The following is a 16,030-nucleotide window of genomic DNA, read 5'->3' as shown; positions in this document are numbered from 1 at the left end:
TTTTCCCTTTTCTGTTATTCTCTTCCTCCCACCCTTTTCCTAGCCAATCCCTTCAGCATCCCTTCCTTAGGCCAGCCTTCTATAAATCCTCAATATAAGTTAAATCTCTCTGCTCAACTCTCCCATAGCCTCTTGAACTTTTCCTTAATAGACCTTATGATCTTTATCATCATTTCTATGGTTATGTGTATGATTATTTATTATTGGTTCTCCTTCGGACTATAAGCTTCATGAGACCATGTCTGTTTTCCTTACCATCTCTAGCCATAGTGCCTATGAAGATGCAAAGCTAATAGTCATTGATAAATAAATAATAATTGAATGAATAAATGTGAGAATGAATGGGTTAGAGGTCAGAAGAAGTCTTAATCTGATTCTTCCCAAGGAGTAACAAGCAATAATTGTTTCCTGGGTACCTGCCCACATTCCAGCAATGAGAGTGAACTCCTAACTTTCCCTTGTTCTCCCCATCGTGTGTGTCAGGAATGTGGTCTGCTTTGTTCAAAGACTTGGCTCTGGGATGGAGGAATGGAATACCAAGATGAGCTAAGGGCAGGAGAGGAGTCTTCTTTATGTTCAAGATGAATGAGGAATTACCAATGAAGAAGGACAGAAGCTAAATCCACTGGATTGTTTAAGAAGTTCAAAACACCATGGGTATATAAGAGGGATTTATCAGAAATGTTATGATGATAGAACGAAATAAAAATGAGAGCAAAGGACACTAGAGTTAAGATAAAATCCAACAACTGTGTTAGAAAACACAGCTGCAGGCCCTTGCAAGGGGAAATAAAAAAAAATGTGAATCCAGCGGGAGTGTGAAGAAAAGAGGAAGTGGCTTCCCAGAGTGGGAGTTGTAAGTAGTTTAGGGGCTTAGAGATTTAAACCTGATGATTGGGAAGCAACACTGGAAATTATGAGGAAGGATGTGTGAACTTAGCAGTGCTGTGAATTTTACTCCTATTATAAAATTTAAACATGAATGTTTTGGAATTTAGGACATAGTAGGAGATATCAGAAGTGATAAATGGGGTTTCATGTGTGATGGGGTAGGTATTTTTTAAATCATACATTATCTTATTTTATTCATATACTTATCTGATCACGCATAGTCCAAGAACACCGAAATAATAAAACAAATATAATCAGATGTTAAAGATTGGTCCTCAAACATTATAGCCAATGATGCCACACTTGCCTATAATCTCACCAATATAAAACCACATCCACAACTCAGCAGCCACCAAACCATTCAGCACAGCTTCCTTAATTGTGAGCTTTTTGCAGCTACCAGTTTGAGCACTACGGATTATTTTTTTCAGGCTCTAAGTAGTTCTAGGTATCTCAACAGGGGTTTGAGAGACAAGCTTAATGTTAAGGTCATGCCAAAATGTGGCTAATCCCAGCTTTGAGTAAGTCTTAGCAGCATTTATCAGCACCAGAGCCTTCTCAGTGAGGCTGTGGACAAATTGGCCCTTGTTTCTAGGATGGAAAGTTTGTCACTCTGAATAGCTGACTGAATTGGGTATAGGTATTTCACAAGACTGATAATATGGAAGGGATCCAGGAAGTAGAGGTGTGGAGGAGAGAAAAGCTTAATGCTTTAACAGTGGATTTGAATTAGCAGTGACACATCAGGAAGCAGGAAGAGAGGGAGGAGAGGCAAGTTAATAATCACTTCAGTGGGGGATCGCTCCGAGAAGGCATGAGAAGTCATTGGAATGAAAATTTGAGATTAATCATTGAAGAGTCACTTAGTTGGACTGTTTCTTCCATCTTTCCTTTTCTTACTCTCTTGTGTTATTTTCTGAATTCCCTACGATAAAATCTTCAGAAAGTATAAAATTGTGTGTGTGTGTGTTTGCCTATACCTCCTTGAAAAGTAATGATGCCATTTAGTTTCTGGAGCTATCTAGGAATATAAGGAGAATTCATTAGCATATATCTAGCTGCATATGAAACAAGATCCTGGTAATGGTCACTCAAGTAATAAGAGCAATTTTTCCACATTACATGAAATCTGGAGGTATTTAGTTTCAGGGTTGGTTTTAGTGGCTCAGTCATATCGTCAAGGCTCAGGATGTTTCTATCTTTCGACCCTGCTATCGTCAACATGTGGCTCTTCACTTTTTGGTATGTCACCTCATGGTCACTAGATACAATTCCTTGAGGTCTGACTTGGAGAGAAATTTTATAACTTAAAATATGACACATTATAATTTTGCTTCTGAAATGAGTTCCTAAGAATGCAGGAAACCACCCTTCCATACCCAATAAGGAAGTGAGGATGTGGCAGTCAGCTAAAGTGGGATGGGCTGTGATCTAAAGGTAAGGATGTCTGACTGCTTCGTGGGAGAGGTAAGTGTGAACTCTGACAGGAGCTCTGTTGAAACCCGTGGGCTGAACTGAGAGAGAGTCCCTAGCGTTATGGCAGCCACCTCAACATTTCTATCAGAGTCAGATTCTGGTTGGACTTGGCTGCCAGTCCTTTATTTTGTCCTATCTCAGTTTGAGGTTTGATGCTTGTGACCAGGGTGCCCTAGATAATCATTCTTAATCATTGTTATTTAAATTTGTGACATTCTCAAGTGTGAGTCTAGACAAGTGTCAGTGAGAAGGAATGAATTAGTGAATCAGGTCTGGATAGCTCACTGCTTTAAAGCAGCGTTTCACAAGCTAAGTTTCCTGATATAGTGAGGGGTCACCCAGAGTTTGTAAGAGTGGAATTGGGGAGCAATGAACAGCCATCTGCAACAAACGTAACAATAAAAATAATGTGTCTGCCTTCAATTTTTCTCCTCAAAGCTAAAAACACTAGTTTACTAACATCTGCTTGGATTGAAAAGCTTACATAGAGAACTGGGTTTTGGTTTTACGAGGTTATTGGATTGTTGTCCAAAGACAGGTTGACTAATTTGGTAAAACTGGTTCCTTGTTGCCAAGGTATGTTGTGTTAAGAATGAATTGCCTTGCTTTAAGCGAGGGAGTAGTAGATACTACTCATACCTTATGTATAACCTTAGGTCACCAAAGGAATTGTTTCCAAGACTGATACATCACTTTAAGAAGAGAGGTGTCCTTGTGTGAAGCAGAGACATGAAAACCCAATCTGCCCAAAGTCTCAGGTAGGCTTGCCCCTCCTTGGGGAGAAATGAATTCACTGGACAGTTCAGATGACTACTTAACACCGTAGGCACAACCACTTGCTAACGAATTTTGTTCTATAGCAAGATTCTCTCTGATTTTCTTCTTCTTTGTTTATTTCACCTATTCCTCTCCCTTCTCCAATTGCTGACGTTCCCTCATAATTTTTATAACTATATGTGCGATGATGAGCCCTCAGAGAAAGATGAGAACTACCATGCTCAAAAATATTACAAAAGATTTGCTCATGAATAAAGGCTATATTTTTGTGCCAGTTTTCCTTATTAGAGAGAGAAACAAAAATGGAAATTCTGATCAAATACTTAGTGCTGAAGAAGATAAATAGCTGGGGAGTTCAAGGTATTTCATTCAGATAATCGTAAGCTATAACCGGCTAAGAGTGTGATTAAATGGTCTTATTCGGTGCTGGTAATTCTACAGAGAGAGCATAAAACATCTAAAAACATATTGAAGTTACTCAAGTCACTACTTTTAACTTTTATCCCCTTGACCATCTTAAAAGAAACACAATTTGAAGACCATCATGAAGTGTTGTATGTGTCAAGTGTTTGACTCTAATTAGCCAAACAAGCAGGGCCTAGAGGAGTTCCAGGAGTCAAGGCCAGACATGACATAGGGTTGGGACAGACTCTTCATGGAGCCAAAGGGGATCTTGAAGGCTGTTCAGATTACAGCGAGCTTTTGGAAGAAGTGGGCCCAGGGGCAGAGGTCTGAAGTGGGATGGGGCTACCTACAGGTTTAGGATCATTGGGCCATACCACTGAGTAGCAGCTTCAGGCACCACCTCCCTGGGCTGGTCTGCGTTAGGATAAGCCAGGATTGCAATGCAGACAAAGACTTCAAATCCACAGAAACTTTGCTTGTGATAGCCAGATGAGGGCCCCATATTTTTGGCAGAGGCTATGGCTTTCAGGGCAGAAAAGCATTGACTGAACCACAGCTAATATTTAGAGAACTCCCAGAATCTCCAGATATATTTTTTAAAAATCACTATTTGTATAAATCTTATTAAGCATCCTTATAGGCATTACTTTAGTCATATACTTCATTCTTTCCACTTAATAACTTGTATATTACCAAAAGACAAGGTCGCTCTTATTGTATACAATTTAGAAGATGCAGAAAAGCACAAAGAATACAGTAACACTCACCTACATTTACATTTTTATAACCTATAGATAATCACTTTTATATTTTCATGTATTTTGTCTTTTTTACATGTCTACAAAACAAAATTAGGAATATACTAATTGTATTCTAAAATATACTAATTTTATGCTAATTTGGTAGAGGCAAAATATACAAAATTCACCTAGCTGCCTGCCTGGGGGAGAATCACAGGATGAAAGAAAGTGGAAGAGGAAAAATACTTGGGTTACTGGTTCACAGTGTTCTCCTACTACACTGTGCCAAATCACCCTGCCCAACTTTTTTGGATATCACCGACATGGGGAAGGGACTCCACCCCAGGATTATTGACATCTTATCATGGGGGCAATCAGGGGCACCTTTGACTAGACAGAATGAGATTGGGAAAGTTCATTTAAAGAATCTTAAACACACTTTTCAGGGCAGAGCCAGCAAGACTTACGGTGGCAGGGTGTGGTTAAGGAGGGTACCTAATCAGCAGCTTGGAGGAGGTTGGGTCTGGGATGTATCTTCACTGCCAGCCAGATAGACCGAAATCTCAGACTCAAAACTAAAACTTCCTAATTTTAGGGCATAATCCCTGCGAGTCAGGTCAACTGGTGGGTGCCATGCCTGCTGGAGAAGAAACTGCTTTGCCCCTGCATCCAGAACACTTTCATTCCACATGCAGCATGTTTGCCCAGGATCTATGGCACAGATGAGTTCACACAGGCTTCAACAGCTTTTGAAGGTGGTATCACCACTCCCATTTTGCAGATTAAGAAACTGAAGGTAATGAAGGTTAAATAACCTGCCCAAAGTCACATAACTAGTAAGTAAAGTCAAATTGCTGTGATTCCAAAGCCCACCTCTTGAGACTGGCTAGCCTCTAACCAGACCTCCTGCGTATACAGTTAAACCTCATTTCTTAGTCTCTTTGGCAGGTAGATGTGGCCATACGACAGAGTCATGGTCAATGTCATGTAGGTGGAAGTGATGGATGCCACTTCCAGGTTTGGCCTGTGGAAACTGTCCACCCATAATGCTCCATATTTTCTTTTCCTCTGTGTGACAGCTAGACGTCATTGTCCAAGGAGACCTTGAAAAAGCCACATGTTAAGGATGGCAGACCTCTATCAGCCTGGGTCCCTGATGACTTGTGGAGCAAAGCACCTTCCCTGGCCACAAACCTCCCTTCACTTAAGGCCTTTTGGATTCTATATGAGGGGGAAATAATTAGCAAGTATTAACTTAACAAAATCACATTGCAACTAAGTGGCAGAACCAGGATACAGCTTCTAGGTATTTTTGCCTCAAGAATCTTTGCCACAAGCAATTTTGCTGCAAACATTTTTGCTGCACAACTAGTTGGCCATAAAGGCAATTTTGCCATAGAAGATGAAATAACACAGTTTGGGTTTCATTGTGGCTTCATTTGGTTACAAATATGCACCCTAGTATTTGGATGAAACTGATACCTCTCTTAATGAAAGAAGACAATTTAGTGAAAAAAAAAGAACAAAAGTGCAATGCTGAATGAGAAGATGAATCAACAAGCAAAAGATATATGTATAATACTATGAATGAAAGACTTGGAAGACAAAGTGCTTAGGTAACAACCCACAAAATAAAATTAATTCCTTGCACAGTATTGCCATGAATCTGCACACATTTAAATATTCAGGAGGAGTTTGGAAGATGGCAGTGTAGGAGGATCCTGAACTTGCCTCCTCCCATGAACACAACAAACCCACAATTACCTTTGGAACAATTCCTCTGAGAGAGATCTGGAAACTGGATCAAAAGAACCTCCACAACAAGGGACAACACAAAGAGGAGTGGAAGAGGCAGAGATATAGCCCTGCTGAGAAAAAAATCATACTCTAGCTGTGGTACTTCATGTTCAGGAGCAATCTCCAATGTACGGAGCTTTTCCCGGAGGAGCAGGAAATTCGAATTTCACATTAAGCACCTCGGCCCATAGATCCAGCACAAGAGAGATGGGATCCCAAACACCTGGCTTTGAAAAACGATGGGGAAATACACCCAGGAAAACTACAGAACTTTAGAGAAAGGAAAATCTGCCTTAAAAGGGCCCATGCACAGACTCGGTTGACCCAGAAAACAACACAAAAACACCAGATAGGAAACTGCATAGTCCATTGGTAAAAGAGACTCACTTACTAAGCTCACAGTGCATCCTGGACAGGTAGGAGGTGGCTGGGCCCATTCCCAGGGACTTAGACACTGGTGGCATCCATTATTGTGACCTAGTTCATCTGCACTGACACAGATGACACAGACGCTGGTAGGCACCATTGGAATCCTTCCTCTAGCCTGTTAGCTCAGGGGTCTGTCTTCCCACTAGAGCATGTAAGGCAATCAAGCATAATAAGGCAGGGCAGGCAGCCCACCCCAGGAACCAGCCCTGCCCACCAGCAAGCCCATAGCAGACTTGCGCTGCTGGCCCTCACAAACAGCCACACAGGACATCTGTTCCACCTGACAATGTCTGAAATATTTGTGTGATGATGAGCCTGGGGCCTGCCCCACCCACCAGCACTCGTGAGGCAGCTGTGCACCACAATGTCATGTAGCCAGTTCTCACCAGAGGCCAGCCCCAACTAAGTACAAGCTAGCAATAGCTGCACACTGCACTTACTAGTCTCTCCAGAAGCCTGTCCTGCCCACCAATGCATCTGAGACAGCCAAGGACAGCAGAGCCATGGAGCCAGCCACACCAGGAGCCTGCAACAAATAGTTGTGTACCTCCCAGGCCTAGCAACCAGCCACACTGAGGGCCTGACTCGCTTACCTGAAAAACCACAGTAATTGTGTACTACCAGACTTTGTAAATAGCCAAGCCAGGGACTTGGCCCACCCAATAAACATGCCCACAACAGCCACACATGGTTGGGTCTCACAACCAACCAGCCTGGAGCCAGCCCAGCCTACCTGTGTACCCACAGCAATAGCAATCTTGCCACAACAGAAGGGCACACACAACCCACACAGAGGACTCTCCTGGAACATTTGGCACAGGTGATGGGAGGGGAGCATGTGCTGGGCCCCATAAAACGTCTCCTACATAAGCCCACATTTTCAAGATAGAGAGAAGTAGCTGATTTACCTAATACATAGAAATAAGCACAGATAAGTAGGCAAAATGAGGAGACAAAGAAATATGTTCCAAATAAAAGAACAAGACAAATCCTCAGAAAAAGAAGCAAACAAAACAGAGATAAACAATGTACCTAATAAAGTGTACAAACTAATGGTCATAATGATGCTTCCAGAACTGGGGGGAAGAATAGAAGGACACAGTGAGATCTTCAACAAAGAAATAGAAAATATAAAAAAGAACCAATCAGAGCTGAAGAATACAGTAATGGAAATGAAAACTTCACTAGAGGGAATCAATAGCAGAGTAGATGATACAGAAGAAAAGATCAGCGAGAGGGAGAAAGAGTAGAGGAAACCACCCAAGCTGAACATTAAAAAGAAAAAAGAATTTAGAAGAAGAAGAACAGTCTAAGGGACCTCTGGGATAACATTATGTGTATTAACATTGCATTACATGTCCCAGAAGGAGAAGAGAAAGACAAAGGGGCAGATAACTTATTTGAAGAAATAATAGCTGAAAACTTCCCTAACCTGGGGAAGAAAACAGACATCCAGGTACAGGAAGTACACAGATTACCAAATAAGATGAACCCAAGAAAGCCCACACCAAGACACATTATAATGAAAACATCAAGAATTAAAGATAAAGAGAGAATCCTAAAAACTGCAAGAGAAAAGCAACAAGTTACACACAAAGGAAATCCCATAAAGGCTATCAACTGACTCTTCAGCAGAAACCTTACAGGCTAGAAGGTGGTGACATGATATATTCAAAGTGCTGAAAGGAAAAACGTACTAACAAGAATAATCTACCTGGCAGTTATCGTTCAGAATGGAAGCAGAGAGAAGGAGTTTTCCAGACAAGAAAGAAGTAAAGGCATTCATCAACACTAAACCAGCCTTACAAGAAATGTTAGAGGGATTTATTTAAGTGCAAAAGAAAAAGCCACAAATAGGAATAAGAAAATTATCAAAGAAAAAATATCACTGGTAAAGGAAATATACAGTAAAAGTAGTGAATCAATCACCTGTAAAGCCAGTATAAATGTCAAGAGACAAAAGTACTAAAATCATCTATATCTAGGATAAGAGGTTAAGGGATACACAAAAATAAAAGAGGTAAAATATGATGTCAAAAACACAAAATGTCAGGCAGAGAGTAAAAGTGTGTGAGGTTGAACTTAAGAGAGCATCAACTTAATATAGATTGCTATATACATAAGTTATTAATTGTGAACCTCATGGTAACCACAAACCAAAAACCTATAATAAATATACAAAAAAAAAAAAGAGAGAAAGTAACTCAAACAGGACAATAAAGAAAGCCATCAAACCAAAAGGGAAGAGGGCAAGAGAAGAAAGGAAAAGAGAAGAACTACAAAAACATCCAGAGAAAAAAGTAATGGAATAGCAAGAAGCACACACTTATCAATAGTTACTTTAAATGTAAATGAGCTAAATGTTCTAATCAAAAGGCCTAGGATGGCTGAATGGATTAAAAAACAAGACCCATATATAGTCTGCATACAAGAGACAACTTCAGATCTAAAGACAGTCACAAACTGAAAGTAAAAGGATGGAAAAAGATATTCCATGCAAATGGAAATGAAAAGAAAGCTGGGGTAGCAATACTTATATAGACAAAATAAAATTTAAAACAAAAACTGACTAGAGATAAACAAGGGCATTACATAATAATAAAAGGAACAATCTAACAAGAAGATATAACACTTGTAAATGTCTATGCCCCCATCACAGGAGCACCCAAATGCGTAAAGCAAAACAGTTGTCAAAAACCTCCCAAAAAAGTAAAGTCCAGGATCAGACGGCTCCCCAGATGAATTCTACCAAACATTCAAAGAGATTTAATACCTATCCTTCTCAAACTCTTCCAAAAAATTGAAGAGGAGGGGATGCTTCCTAACATGTTCTATGAGGCCAACACTACTCTGATATCAAAACCAAACAAGGACAACACACAAAAAAGATACAGCAAGATACAGCACCCATTTATGATAAAAAAAAACTCTGAATAACATGGGTGTGGAAGGAAAGTACCTCAACCAATAAAGCCCATAGATGACAAACCCACAGCTAACATCATACTCAACTGTAAAAAACTGAAAACTATCCCCCTAAGACTAGGAACAAGACAAGGATGCCCACTTTCGCCACTCTTATTCAAATAGATCTAGAAGTCCTAGTCAGAACAATTAGGGAAGAAAAAGAAAGAAAGAAAAGGGATCCAAACTGGAAAGGAAAAAGTAAAGCTATTGGCAGAGGACATGATTTTATATATAGAAAACCCTGAAGAACCCACCAAAAAACTGTTAGAAATAATAAACAAATACAGTAAAGTTGCAGGGCACAAAATCAATGCACAAAAATCAGTTGCATTTCTGTACACTAACAATCAAATATCAGGAAGAGAAATCCAAGAATACAATCCTACTCACAATCTCAACAAAAAGAATAAAATACCTAAGAATAAATTTGACCAAGAAAGTGAAAGACCTGTAACTGAAAACTACAAAACATTGTTGAAAGAAATTGCAGAAGACGCAAAAATATGGAAAGGTATTGTGTGCTCATGGACTGGAAGAATTAGCATGGTTAAAATGTCCATACTTCCTAAAGCAATCTACAGATTCGATACAATCCCTATCAAAGTCCCAATGACATTTTTCACGGAAACAGAACAAAGAATCCTAAAATTTATACGGAACAACAAAAGACCCCAAATAGCCAAAGCAACCCTGCGAAAAAAGAACAAAACTGGAGATGTCACACTCCCTAATTTCAAAATATACTACATAGCTATAGTAATCAAAACAGCTTGGTACTGGCAGAAAAACAGAACACAGCTCAATGGAACAGAACTGAGAGCCCAGAAATAAACCCACACATCTATGGACAGCTAATTTTTGACAAAACAATCAAGAACATACAATGGAGAAAGGAAAATCTCTTCAGTAAATAGAGTTGGGAAAACTGGACAGCCATGGTCACAAATGAAAGTAGACCATTATCTTATACCATACCCCCAAATGAACTCAAAATGGATTTAAAACTTGAATGTGAGAAAACATAGGCAGTGTGCTCTTTGACATGAGTCTTAGAAGTATCTTTTTCCTGGGTCCTAATAAGTACCAAACCCAGTATTATCACTCAGAAGTCCACCCATCCCAGGGCTTCTCAAACCAGTTTAGATAAGGGAATATCTAGAAATTTCTTTTCTTTTCTGACCTTGACATATTGAAATTTTAACACATAAAATATAACGACACAAAATTTGGGGCTAAATCGTAAACCATCTTGTATATAGATTCCAATAGAGATAAACAGTAGTAGATACTAAATTTTAAAGGAAAATTTATGGCAGAAAAATTTTAAATGGAGACAATGTGATCTTCTCATTTAATTTGATCTTATTTTTTGCAAACTGAGAAGCACTGGCCTATTGACTGACTTCCAGAGCACGGGGTGGAAGAAGGTTAGCACAGAGTGGTCGGGACCATAGGCTCCAGACCTATGAGTGGTAAGACCTGGGGTGCATAATTTAACCTCTCCATACTCGAATTTCCTCAGCTATAAAATGGGAATAATGATGATAGCACCTACCTCCTAGGGTTGTTGAGAAGCCCAAATAAGATGGTACAAAGAAAACTCTTCAACTGAGCCAGGTACCCAGCAAGGACTGGACCAATCTTAGCTGCTATTCATCATAGTGAGGCACACTTAGCAAAAGGTTAGCTCAGGCAGGGAGATAGGTAAAAAATAAGAGCATTTGAGAAAATGGAAGGATTAACAAGAAGGGAGAAGAACAGATACCGGCGGCACAAAGCCATTGGAGAAGCTGTATGTGTTTATTTGATTTGGATTTCTGTTAATTTGAACTTCGTAAAAAATCATTAATCTCTACTCACACGGGCTTCATCTGGTGGGTAGAGCCTGAGGTTATCGATTGTTCAGGCCAGAGTGCAAGGGTCATCTGAGCACTCAGAGTTTCCAGCAAAAGGCTGTTCCGGGTGTTCTTTTAGGTTATCTGTTCTCGTGAAACTCTGGGGCTGCGCCTAAGAATGTACTCACGGGCTGCAACCTAAGGATTTTCCAAGAGTAATCATTCAAATTGAGAACAGTCTAAAGGTGTTTTTTTTTTTTTTTTTTTTGTCTTCTTATGCTTTTAAGTAACTTTTCAAAAATAAAGGCCTCTGAGAAGAAGAGTTGGACATAGCCAGAATCCCAGTGCTCTTGCTGGCTGCCCCCGTCTTGCCTCTCCTTCCAAGGTGAGTCAGCACTTTCCAAAGCCTCTCCTTCCAAGGTGAGTCAGCACTTTCCAAACTACACTTTGCAAAGTGTACTCGCAGTGGGCTTCCGAGTACACTCTGTGTTTGGGGTTATTGTTTTAAGCATGTTCAACCTTTCTTCAGATGTCACTGAACTGTGCTCAGGCTGGCCTTCCGGGCGTTGACCCTTAAGCAAATAGATAATGTTCTCGAAAAAGCTTGAATTCTGTTCAGTGCTTTATAACGATGAAAACTGAAGTCGGAAAAGGTTGTAAAACCCTTTGACTCTCCACAGTGGAGTCCGTTGTTTCTTCTGGCTTCCTCAAGTTCCCGTTCACAGGTGAGTGACTTATACTGTCTACAGGAGTTGAGGACTGTGTTTCTGCAAGCCCATTTCCTCTAAGGCTCGCAGCAGGGGATTGTGATTCTCATTCACTAACGGTTGGTCTCCTCTCATATGATAAAGAATACTATAATGCCTGGATAGGAACTTGCAGAATGCATTAATGATTTCATAACATTACATACAATACAGATGACTCTCGGTTGCTATCTCGTTTATAGCAATACTATTTATGCATCAATTCTCTTGAGAATGCGAGTGTGCGCGTGTGTGTATGTGTGTGTCCGGTGTATGGGGTTTTGTGGTGCAAATGGATGAATAGATCGAATAATCTGCCCATAGTAAAAATGCCAGTGAACTTCTTTTCTAACTTAGCTTTATGAAAGGACGATTCTGTTTCCACCGATAACTGCACATCCTACCCCGCAAAGCTGCTGCTGGTTTAATACAGAACTATACCAACTATCTTTTCTTCAACGGCACGATCATTACCTCATTCTCCCAGTTTTCGATAATTTAGATGCTAAACAATGTGAGCTCTGGATGCGTGGCTGGAGGGGGAGAATTGGTTTCTAGAATCTAATTGCCTTTTTATGTTCCTAGCCAGTAGAAATTGCATGTTGCTGATGCTTTGAACACATAGGTCAAATACCATTTACATATAAGACTGAGAGTAAAGTGCAGTGTTTCTAACTGTTTTGAGGGGAGAATAGCTTTCTCGACATGTTAGAGACAAATAATAATGATTGTATCTAAAACTCTTAATATTGCTATCTAATAGTGGTTATTATTAAACTGTTAAAGTACTAACGTATTTATAGGCTCTTGTTTAATAGAAGTCCTTTCTGTGTGCAGCCACATCCCGCACCCCCACCCCTCCTGACGTAGTTACCTTCCTACTCCGCTCCATAACTCTAATTATTCCTATTTGAAGCCTCCCTTTTGCTGCCTAGGAGTTACTGTTCAGATGCCCCTCTCCCCACTTGATTGCAAGCCTCCTGAATAATTTGTGTATCTTACTACTGGGAGGAATGGTGACAGATATTTGCTGATGAATGCTGGAAGTGGATTAGGAAGTACTTTAGAAAAAAATTGCTCACTCTGTGGTTTTAAAAGTCACTGAAAGCGCTAAAAAACCCCTGAGTTCCACTGCAGGAATCACATATTAGAGTTGTGAGTTGCTTTGTGAAGATGAAAGAATTATGCATTTAGAGGCAAAGCAGAGCTCTGAGTAACTTTGGCGTTAAATTCTATTTTGTTGAAGAGCAGTTCTTAGTTCTTCATCTCAGTTGTGACTCTGTGAAGAAAGGATATTCATGTGTCCCATGGGGATCACTGTGTATTTCTTTCCCTTCCCCATCAGATGTAGCCCTCAGGGCTAAAGGGGCCCCATCTTATCCTATCCCTGGACAGTGTTTTCTGCATTTTTGACACACACAACTGGCTTATCTGTAAATCAATATTTTTCTTCTTTTGTTTTTGTTTTGCTTCTTAGCATAAGTTAATATTTCTTTCCTCCTCTAATAATCATTGGAGAAATAAATCAATTGCTGGGTTTGGTAATACCAAAGGTAACCTACCTACATCCCTAAGTGTCAACAATGAAAGAAATTTTAAAGTCTTTTTAAAAAATTGGAATTTGTGGCTTAGAAAGTGACTACTTTTTGCTCAGAGCATAGGATAAAATGGGACCCCTTTAGCCCTGAAGGCGACATCTGATGGGGAAGGGAAAGAAATACACAGTGAACCTCATGGGACACGTGAATGGCCTTTCTTCACAGAGTCACAATTGAGATGGAGTAAAGTTCTGCTTTTTTTCTCTGAGCAGCTCAGGGAAGGGGAGTTTGTGGCACAGGCATCCTTGGGAGGTTTTACAGAGGGGAAGATTTCACAGGAGAAAAGCCAAGGAGAATATTCACAGTGTGATGTGGGGCTGGGGAGGGCCCCTCCACTCCTGAGCCTGGCCTTGCACACTTCTTGTCCTCCCAGCTCCTCAACAGCTGTTAGGGCATTTACATCCTCCTAACCATCTTAGCCTGGATGTGGAAAAAAACTCAGCCTCTTCTTCCAGAATTCAGCCTAAGCAAGAGCAACACGTTTCAAAAGCAGTATTTGGGAGAAAATGAAATGGAAAGCAGAACAAATCTCCCCAGAGAAAATTCAAAACCTAGAGTACTGATAGAGTGGCGAGGTCATCTCCTAAAGTGACAAGAGCCTGGACACCGTTGGCTTGGCTGTGTCGCATCACACAGCCTGTTTCCTTTGGTCACTTCAATCCTTCAGGATACGCCTGGGAGGGAGATGAGCTGCATATGCTGCTGGCCTTGGTGAATGAGGGTGTGCTCCTGCTTGGCCTGCGGGGATTTCTGTCCTTCTCAGACTGATTTCCTAGTTTCTCTGGGTGTGGGCTCCCAAGTCCCAAGCTTTCTCAGAGTGTTGAGGTTTTTTTAAAGCATAAATATGATCGTATCCTTCTCTCACCTAAAAGCCTTTATTAGTTCCTATTGCCCTTGCGATAAGATCCCAAGTCATTAACGTTAAGAATTATGAGACCCCAAGGAATCACCCAGCCACATCCTTCAGAGCTGCTCCGTCAACTTTCCCGCAGACTCAAGGGACCTCCTTGGGTCCTTGCATGTCTCTTGGGTCTGGGTCTTTGCCTGTGCTCTTCCCTGCCTGGAACACTCTTCTCTCTTTTATTCTCTTGCCTAACTTGCCTTCATCTTCAAGGTCCCATGCTAACTGCGCTGGTTCCAGAGCCTTCCCCAACTCTCTAGACAAGGGAGTCCTCTGCTTGAGGGTCTAGGAGACGCCCACGCTTCCTCTTTACTTTCGGTCATCATGCTTATAATTTCTTACGTGCCACCTGTCTTCCCTGCCACTCTATAAGCTCCATGAGGATTGGGCTGAATGGAGGGCTGGCGCTCCAAAGGATTGTTAGGTTTGGTAAATCAGGATCTAGAGGATTTCTCCCTCGGCTTCGGGCTGTACTGAACTGACCTCATAATACAAGGGTCGGCAAACATTTTCCGTAAATGGCTAGACAGTAAATGTTTTAGGCATTGGTGGGGAGAGGTGGGTGTAGGTTTTGTCACAGCTACTCATCTCTGCCATTGTAACACCAAAGCAGCCAACGACAAAAGAAACCCAAATGGCCATGACTGTGTCCCAATAAAACTTTGTTTATAAAAACAGGCAGTGGGCCAAATGCTGCTATTGTAGTCATATCCTTCAGCTTGACAGGATTCCAGCTCCTGGGAGAACTCTTCTCAACCCAGACTTGTTTCTTTTCTTTTTCTTCCTTCTTTCCTTCCTTCCTTCCTTTCTCTCTCTCTCTTTCTTTCTCACTTTCTCGGTTTCCCTCTTTCTCTTTCTCTCTCTCTCTCTTTCCTTCCTTCCTTCTTTCCCTCCTTTCTTTCTTTCTTTCTTTTTCACTTCTCCTGCAGCATCAAGAGCCAGTTGCTAGTGTTGATCCCAGCCTTTGGTGAAGGTCAACCCACTCATCTGGTGCTGCAGGCCTCTGTCTTAAAGTCACACTAGCAGCCTTGGTGTCATGTCCCATGGTGGGCCCTGACATTTTCTACTCTTAGGATCCTTGATTTGCTCCTGGCGTGGCTTGTAGAGCCCTGTATCTCCTCCACTTTTGACACCTCAAGTCCCCTGTGGCACTGCTCACTTAGCCCCCTTTCTGAGGTCTGTCAATGTCCCAGGTTCTCTTGGGCGACCCATCCAGGTGCTGCTTTCTCTTCCCCAGCGTTGGTCTTCCAGAATGTTGTTACTAATGTTCTAAGGTAGAAAAATCTTTGATATGTCCATCCATAAAGGTCAGGAGATTGTCCTCTAATGAGTTTATGTCTTGATAAGATTACACATTTTATCACAGAACAGAAAACTTCAACCCTGGATAGTTAAACAGAAGCACAACGTGGTACATAGGTTGTAGACCACATGCCATTTAGCAGAGAGGGACACTGGTCTTGGCATG

General features: G+C 41.0%; 2 protein-coding genes and 1 pseudogene across 14 annotated transcripts in view; 1 reads left to right on the top strand and 2 right to left on the bottom strand.

The window, feature by feature from the left end:
* The window catches only part of DHRS9 (dehydrogenase/reductase 9), a 52,469-nt gene extending 41,191 nt beyond the window's left edge, over positions 1–11,278 (bottom strand). Inside the window, exon 1 of the mRNA XM_070241175.1 lies at positions 11,038–11,278. The gene's annotated coding sequence lies outside the window, so the exon portion shown is untranslated. The remainder of the gene's footprint in view (positions 1–11,037) is intronic.
* LOC100629376 (ATP synthase subunit g, mitochondrial pseudogene) lies at positions 1,167–4,051 on the bottom strand (annotated as a pseudogene).
* A 127-nt stretch (positions 11,279–11,405) lies between the features above and the next one.
* ABCB11 (ATP binding cassette subfamily B member 11) overlaps positions 11,406–16,030 on the top strand; it is an 87,453-nt gene continuing 82,828 nt past the window's right edge. For 7 of the 13 annotated variants that reach the window (XR_011428253.1, XR_011428254.1, XR_011428255.1 and 4 more), the window contains exon 1: positions 11,767–12,042. The gene's annotated coding sequence lies outside the window, so the exon portion shown is untranslated. Of the gene's footprint in view, positions 11,703–11,766; positions 12,043–16,030 lie in introns of those variants that run through there. The other 6 variants (XR_011428256.1, XR_011428257.1, XM_070241170.1 and 3 more) reach the window with 1 other exon arrangement.

This window comes from Equus caballus, chromosome 18 (genome assembly GCF_041296265.1).
Source record: "Equus caballus isolate H_3958 breed thoroughbred chromosome 18, TB-T2T, whole genome shotgun sequence".
NCBI lineage: Eukaryota > Metazoa > Chordata > Mammalia > Perissodactyla > Equidae > Equus > Equus caballus.
Note: the sequence above shows the minus strand (reverse complement) of the source record. Positions and strands in the feature narration are given on the sequence as shown.